At 40.9% G+C, this 8,845-nt stretch overlaps 1 long non-coding RNA gene across 1 annotated transcript; it reads right to left on the reverse strand.

The window, feature by feature from the left end:
- Positions 1 to 2,169: 2,169 nt before the first annotated feature.
- LOC122553196 lies at positions 2,170 to 7,193 on the reverse strand. Its single transcript, XR_006312624.1, has 2 exons — positions 7,107 to 7,193; positions 2,170 to 3,163 (listed from the first exon to the last, which is right to left on the reverse strand). It is a non-coding gene; the product is annotated as an uncharacterized LOC122553196 (long non-coding RNA).
- Between the last annotated feature and the right edge of the window lie 1,652 nt (positions 7,194 to 8,845).

The following is an 8,845-nucleotide window of genomic DNA, read 5'->3' on the forward strand; positions in this document are numbered from 1 at the left end:
GTCTCTTATTCAGCACATTGAAGCTGCAAAGTGCAACTAATGCAGATTGTGTATTTTCGGCAGTACAAATTCAATGGGCAGAAGGGCCTTTTCTGTCATGTATGAAACTTAAAGGTTGAACTGTAATATCCTTTCAATCAGAAAGCTGATACGTAGGTCTTGGGCTCAAGTTAAAACCATGAAGACGTGCAAAAATCATGAGTTAACCAAAAGAGACAAACAAATTCAGCCAGTAAAGTGCGGTGGGGGACAGATTATTAAAATGAAAGGAATGTTTTAATAAAATTACAAACTGATCATTCACCTCCATAATACTGGAAGTATAAGTAATTTTGTAATTTTCAGAACTTCGTCGAGGACATGAACCACGTTTTCACATCAGTAGAATCAAGAGCAGCTTCTTCACTGCTGTTTTCAAACGTTTGAATGGACCTCTTTAGTGTGAATGCAGATCTCTCTTTGCACCTTCTCAGTGGCTGTAACATTATATCCTGCACTCTGTTCTGTGACCCTCATGCACTTGTATTGTATGATCTGCCCATAAAGCATACAAGACAACTCTTTACTGTATCTCAGTAAATGTGACAATAATAAATCTAATCCAATCCAATCCAATCTCACAACATTTGAGGTAGAGTATAGTTGGATCCCTCAACTGACTCAATTGTTCTGACCATGATGATGTTAACCAGTTCTGAAAATGAATTGACTTTATCAGGGATTAGGTGAGCTTTGGACATAAGAACCCCTTTAAATAAGAGGTGAAATGGTTTCTGGGTGGAGCAGGGACCACCTTCTGCAAGTGGTGAATACTTGGTGATGTGGAATAAACATTGATTTCCTCATTTTGCATCCATTGCCGGAGGTGTTCAGAGAGGAATTTTAATGCATTTCGCCCCTAAATGGCTTGAGGATTTTTAAAATTTAAACTGATTCTCTACCTCTCCCAGGAGACTGTTTCTAGGCAAAAGTGACTGAATGCCTACTCCAAGATGCACAAGATATTGTAGTTCTATGGGACATCTCCTTTCTCCAATGTTGTTTATGCACCTGCAATTGGGCAGAAGATTCTGCCAGTCAAAAATATGTGGTGTTGGAAAAGCACAGCCAGTCAGGCAGCATTGGAGGAGGAGAGTGGACGTTTCAAGCATAAGTTCTTCATCACTTTTTGATTCTGATTTCCAGCATCTGCAGTCCTCACTTTCTCTCAGAAGACTCTGTCAATGTGCTTTGGATTGAGAAGCCAGTGCTGAAAGCTGAGCTAGCCACACCATTGAGCGCCCTGTACAAATTTGTGTGCTTCTATATCAATCAAAAGAAAGTTCACGAAAACAACTTAATTGGCAAACGCCACTGCCCAACTTTCATAGATGTCTTCTTCATCATGATGGACGGATGTCAACTTCTGCTCCGAAGTAAATGGCACGAAGGAATCTGTGCTCAGAATTAATGACCAATTTTATATCAACAGCAGATGGGTTTTTAATTAATTGTTCCTCAACAGCAGATGTTTGTCAGCAATGAGAAGAGGCTGCAGATGTGACATGAGATTGGTTTGCCTGAGCATTTTGAGGCTGCGATTTTGATCAGTTCTGCGTGCACTGTCAGCAATTGTTGTACTTCCACTTTGTAAAAAAAAAAGTTTAGCTGAAAACTCCATCCTGATGTGACACTCCTCTGTGAGGCACTACTTACTATTACGCTATGGAGTATAAATCTCTGAACCCCTCAATATATAACTGCCTCATGATTACACAGTGGAGACCTTTTATTTTGATGTGATTAATGCAGATTTGTCTTTTTTGCTATATAAATGTCTGGCATCATGTGAAACACCTTGTGGAAAGTGGCACTTGAAACTTGACATTCTGGTCCAAAGATATGGTCCATCATCATTATACCTCAGAAAATTTCACAAATATGTGTTTCACCTTTGAGTAGAGGCCAAGCTAACCTTGTTTTTATTCATCCACTTTTGTAAAGGGTGATGGTCAAATGTACATGATGTATTTTTCATGACTAAATACAATCTTGTTGCACATTGTGAAGAACACAGAGCACCAACAATGCCAACACCATCAGAGATTATCTTGTTGATACCTGTGTGATTTTGCCATTCAAAAAATGGTTGATGCTTTAGCCTGCAGCGTGACAACCTTACTGCATAAGGGTATGGAGCTGCACAAGCTCTCCTTGTCACAACTGTGCAGAGTCTGTCTCTGTTTCTTATTTTCCAATTACATTACTGACTTGCTCAGGATAACAGTGTTGCAGCTCCGTGCAAGTGAAATATCACCTCAGCCCCTTCCCAATCCAATGAAGGTGACGTAGGAACACTCTCCATCTTGTTAAACTCCTCAGTTTCATGAGTCTTTGTGTGTTTTACAGTACTTTATAACAAAAGCAAATTACATTTGGGTATATAGTTTAGGAGCAGGATTAGGCCACTTGGCCATTGGCTCTACTCTGCCATTTAATAACATCAGGATTTATAACATCAACTCCACAATCCCATCTCTTTTATCATGCGATTTAATGCCACACTATGATTGGAGATTTCAAACAGTTTAAGAGCTGTCTTTAGACTTTGATTTAAAAGAACATTGTTTCTTATACTTTAATATGTAATCATAGATATACTCGGCTCTCACTTAAACAAGGCTGTTCTCTATTCATGTTCTCTATTCTAATCCAACACTCAATCTCACTGAATTCACTCACACTGTGCTATTTATGCCCAGTGGGGAGAAACTCTGACATCATTGCATGTTTGTTTCAGGGTTTAGCCCCTCCCTTACACAACAACCTTCCCCGAACTTTTCTCCCCATGTCATAAATATTGACTAACAATCATACTCAAACAAAATAATTAGGTACTTCTTCTCTACAGCGTTTTTCCTTGGTCCTCCTACTGACTCCCAAATCTTTGATTTGATTTATCTGTGTCAATAGGTCGATGAGGACAGTCTATGACAAGATAGAGAAAAACTTAAAGTAAAGCTGGTGATCTTGGATGCTGGTTTCCTTTAGATCGGAGATTTTTAATCATTTTGTCTGAAGGAACTTGTAGTGACTTAACGGTCTTCCTTTACCAATATGGTGTGACCATGGCGATGAATGAAGATATTCCTTTTTCAAGATGATTGAAGGCTTTCTAAAGGTTCTGTGGGGGGAAAGATACTCAAAATGGCTTCACTCAATAACATTCAATAATTTTTTGACGGTGTCGAATATGGTTGTCTTAACTACAATGGTGCTGATTTCTGTGTGCGAGACATTTTTGTGTCTAATTCATTATCACATGATCAGAAGAAATGTGCTCTATTTCTTGATCTGTATTTTCATAAGTAAAACTTATAAAGAAAATGAAAGCACATGGGAATCAGGGTAACTTGGCAAATTATATTCAAAATTGACTGAACAACAGGAGGTGGAGGGTGTTGTTAAAAGACTGTTTGCATGACTGGAGGCTGGAGTCCAATAGTGTTCTCCAGTGACCAGTGCTGGACCCCTTATTATTTGTGATATACATTAGCAATGTAGAATTGAATGTGTGGGGGATGAGAAATACATTTGTAGATGACACATAGATTGGCCTGGTGATTTACCATAACGAAGATATAAGCGGCTTGGACAGATAAGTGGCAAATGGAACTTAACCCTGAAAAGTGTGAAGGGATGTATTTTGAAAGAAGTAACAAGACAAGGGAATATCCAGTGTATGGCAGGATGCTTAGAAAAAGAGGGACTCTGGGTGCTTTACCCCCGAAGATGACAGGACAGGTTAATAATGTAGTTAAGGCGACATTCAGGACAATCTCAGGACAGCCATAAAGTCAATGAAACACAGCTGAGGTGTAATCCTTAGAGGAGGAATCACAGTAACCAATTTGTACACAGCAAGCTCCCACAAACAGCAATGAAATAATGTCTTAAAGTACGGAATCAGACCCTTCAGTCCATGGACAACATAATCCCAAACTAAACTAGTCCCACCTACCTGCTCCTGGTCAATATCCCTCCAAACCTTTCCTATTCATTTATCTATCCAAATGTCTTTTAGCCATTGTAATTGTACAGCCATCACTTTCTCAGGAAGTTTATTGCACACATGAACAACCCCCTGTGTTAAATATTTGTCCCTCGTGTCTTTTTTAAATCTCTCTCCTCTCACCTATTCTTGAAATTCTTCATCTTTTGGAAAAGGCAACTAGTTTTATCTATACCTCTCACTATTTTATCTAATTCTACAAGGTCACATCTCAACCTCCTACACTCCAGTGAAAATATCCCACCATAGCCAGCCTGTCTTTATAATTCAAACCTTCTAAACCTGGCAACATCCTGGTAAATCTCTTCTGAACCTTCTCCAGCTTTATAATATCTTTCCACTCTGCTTTTACTTGATGATGACAGAATGATAAATTTTATGCTAAATACTGGTGAGAAAGGGCTTGATGACTATGTAGATGAACCTCTGAAGTAAGCTGTGATGTAACTGGAATGTGCTATTACTCTGTTTGGAGTTTGAAGCCTGTACAGCACAAAATATGCAGTTCTGTAGCCTTAATACATGCACAGTATATCATAGAACATAGAACAGGACAGCACAGAACAGGCCCTTTAGCCCACGATGTTGTGCCAAGGTTTAATCCTAATGTAAAATATAGTAACTTAACCTACGCACCCCTCAACTCACTGCTATCCATGTGCATGTCCAGCAATCGCTTAAGTGTCCCCAATGACTTCGCTTCCAGCACTTCAACTGGCAACGCATTCCATGCATTCACAACTCACTGCGTAAAGAACCTACCTCTGACGTCTCCTTTATAATTTCATCCTAATATCGTCAAACTTATGACTCCTCGTACCAGTCAATCCTGCCCTGGGGGAAAGTCTCTGGCTATTGACTCTATCTATTCCACTCATTAGTTTGTACACCTCAATCAGGTCTCCTCTCTTCCTCCTTCTCTCCAGAGAGAAAAGTCTGAGCTTATTCAACCTTTCTTCATAAGGCAAGCCCTCCAGTCCAGGCAGAATCCTGGTAAGCGATCTTTGCACCCTCTCCAAAGCCTCTGTATGTTTCCTATAGCAGGGCAGCCAGAACTGGACACAATATTCCAAGTGTGGTCTCACCAGGGGCTTGTAGAGCTGCAGCAAAACCTTGCGGCTCTTAAACTCGATCCCCCTGTTAATGAAAGCCAAAACACCATATGCTTTCTTAACAACCTTATCCACTTGGGTGGCAACTTTGAGGGATCTATGTACTTGCGCACCCAGATCCCTCTGTTCCTCCACACTGCCAAGAATCCTATCTTTAATCCTATATTCAGCATTTGAGTTCGACCTTCCAAAATGCATTACTTTGCATTTATCCAGGTTTACTCCATCTGCCATTTCTCAGCCCAGTTCTGCATCCTGCCTATGTTATGCTGCAGCCTGCAGAAGCCCTCTATACTATCGATGACACTTCCAACCTTTGTGTCATCTGCAAATTTACTAACCCACCTCTCAATCTCCTCATCCAAGTCATTTATAAAAACTACAAAGAGCAGAGGCCCAATAAACAAAGTCTGGCCTAAGCTTTTATGAAAACCCATATTAGAACATATTGCAACATGGTGGTTGGGATGAAGCTACCGGACTAAGATTGACTTTTTTTTTAAGCGGAATCTTACATTCTACATGACAACTGTGTGTGCCCATGAAGCAAAGTTGAATCATGCAGCAAAAATCCTCAGAATATTTCCTGTGACTTGAAGGCTTACCAGAAGTGAGGTGAAGTGTTGACAACTTACACAAGATGAGATAAAGTGAGGCATAATCCTTAACCAGCTCACCAGTCTCTGTCTTTTCCAAGGTCTGACAATGCTGAGAAAAGACCGATACTGGCACTTACAGGAGTTGTGAAAAATACACTTCTCATCAGTACATTACTGCTGGAATCAGAATGAGTACAGCTCAGAACATGCTGTCCTGTAGCCTTACTGCAGTTTATCAGCAATTGCTGTTTAACAGTCACTAAGAATTCCTGTCTGATCTTCTATGAACACCCTAGAACAAATATAAGGGGAATGTTTGTCTTTGAAATAGTTCACATGAGATCTGTTGCATTCACCTGAGAAAGTAAACAAGGCCCTAGTTTAATATCTCATCTGAGAGACAGTACCTCTGTCAGTACTCCCTCAATACTGCATGGGAACTGCCAAGATTTGTCTTGGCGTTTTTTTGGAATGGAAATGTTCTGACTTAGAATTGAGATACTACAGAAAGGCAGCACCCAGTCTTTTCAATACTACATATAGATAAATGAAAGAAACACAGTGAAGTTTTGCTCATCAGAAATCAGAAAGCATCAAATTAGATTTCTGGCTTGTACATGATGTATCGTTCAGGCATGGCACACTTAGATTTCGTTTTCCAGAAACCAGCCCTTTGAATAAATGCATTGTGTGCCCAAACACTCGGAGGTGCTATTTTGAAGCAGATGCCTTTTGAATCCAAGACTGCACTTTTCAAATAAGTCTCTACAGCTCCTTTCAGAATCAATTATACATTGCCAAGCTTAAAGACAAGATCCATTTTAATAAATTATAAGCTGTGGTCACTGCGAGCTAAATATTTTAATATACAGAATATTATTTTATCAATCAAAAGAACATTCTTTCTTTCCTAATGATAATTCTAAACATTGTGCATTTTTGTAAATTAAATATTTCATTTTGAAAGCAGTAGTAATAGACATTTTCATTTGGAGGTTTTGATGTTATTTAGTCTCAGCATTTATCCTGTATTTCATTTTTACACGTTTCACTGCACTTGGAGACATCAATCAGCTCAGCCATCTCCTTCAGGGCTCTGTGACACAACTATAACTGAGCCAGCCAACATTAACATCCTGAGGGCCCATCACAGACAAGCAGCAGACTTGGGCCAGCTACTTTGGCAGCAGGGCATGAGCAGAAGGCCAGAGGCCAGGCAAAGGTTGACTGGTACCTCCACTCCTGAACACATTCCCCTGTCTACCAGACTGAAGTCAGGAGCATGGTAGAATGCACTATCTGAGTGTCACCAACTGAAGCAATACAGAGAGAAATCAATCATACCCAAGACACAGCAATAGATTGACACCTCTGTCCCAGATTCAATGCTTTTCCACCATAGCCTGATGGGAAGGAGCTTTTGCTGCTTTGCATCTGCCTTAAATATTTACTTTGTAAAGTTAGGTATAGTGTTAACACAGGGGTAAAAACAATGCTCACATGATGGCTATTGAACTGGATGACTAATTCAGACACTTGACCTAATCATTTGGAGAGATCAATCCAAACACACCAGGGCAGCAGCTGGAACATATATTGGAACCAGGTGGTCGGTACTACAGGGACTCTTGTGGTGCAGTGGTGGTGTCCCTACCTTTGAGCTAAAAAGTCTGAATTCAAGATAACCCCCCTGGCTCCAGAGGTGTGCCTTAACATCTCTAAATTGGTTGTTTAGTAAAAATATTCAAAGAGTCTCATGCTGTTACTGCCTGAAATCACCAGAATATCAGAAAAAAATCCAACTGAATGAAGAATGCCGTTTTGGAATGAAACTTTGTCAGCCTTACTCTGTCTAGTCTATACATGGTCTTTGACCCACAGCAGTGCAGTTGATTCTTAACTGCCCTCAGAAATGGTCAGTTGTGTTCGTGAAGGGAGCCCATCATCACCACCTTAAGGGTAGTTTGGACAGGCAAATAAAAGTTTGACTCACCAGAGACACCCACATACCCACTCCAAATGATTAGGTCAAGTGTCTGAATTAGTCATCCAGTACAATAGCCATCATGTGAGCATTGTTTTTACCCCTGTGTTAACACTATACCTAACTTTACAAAGCAAATATTTAAGGCAGATGCAAAATCCATTTGAGGGATGTGTGCATTACTGGATGGGTCAACATTTATTGCATTCCTCTAGTTGCGCTTGAGAAGGTGGTCGTGAGCTGCCTTCTTAAACCACTCCAGTCCACCTACTGTAAGTAGACCCACATTAACCTTAAGGAGGGAGTTCCAGGATTTTGACCCAGTAACAGTGATGGAATGGTATATATTACATAAATCAGGATGGTGAGTGGTTTGGAGGGAAAGTTGCAGGTGGTGGTATTCACATGTATCTTGTCTTTCTAAATGGAAGTTGTCTTGGGTTTAAAAGGTGCTTTCTATGGATCTTTGAATTTCTGCAGTGCATCTTGTAGATCGTACACACTGCTGTTACTGAGCATTGGTGGTGAAGGGAGTGATGCTTGTGGATGTGGTGCCAGTCAAGCAGGTTGCTTTGTCCTGTACGGTGTCAAGCTTCTTGAGTGTTGATGGAGATGCACCCGCCCAGACAGGTGAGGGGTATTCAGTCACACTCCTGACTCGTCCCTGTAGATGGTGGGAGAAAGTGAGGATGCAGATGCTGGAGATCAGAGTCAAAACGTGTGGTGCTGGAAACGCACAACAGGTCAGGCAGCATCCGAGGAGAAGGTGAGTCAATGTTTTGGGCATAAACCCTTTGTCAGGCGTTTGGGTGTGGGGGAGGTTTGTGGTGGGGAAGGGGGCTGAGAGATAAATAGGAGGTGGGTGGGCTGGGGGAAGGTAGCTAGGAAGGCAGTTGCCTCAACAGACTTTCAGGAGTGAGGAGGTGGATCACTCACCTCAATATTCCTACCCACTGACCTGCTCTTGCAGCCTTTGTGTTTATATGGTGAATCCAGTTGAGGTTCTGGTCAAAGGTAACTCTACTCTTCTGCTCTGCTTTGAACCTCATCTGCTACCTGTCCGTCCATCCTACCAACTTGTCCACCTCCTTTTGGAGTT

Source organism: Chiloscyllium plagiosum, chromosome 9 (assembly GCF_004010195.1).
Source record: "Chiloscyllium plagiosum isolate BGI_BamShark_2017 chromosome 9, ASM401019v2, whole genome shotgun sequence".
Lineage (NCBI taxonomy): Eukaryota > Metazoa > Chordata > Chondrichthyes > Orectolobiformes > Hemiscylliidae > Chiloscyllium > Chiloscyllium plagiosum.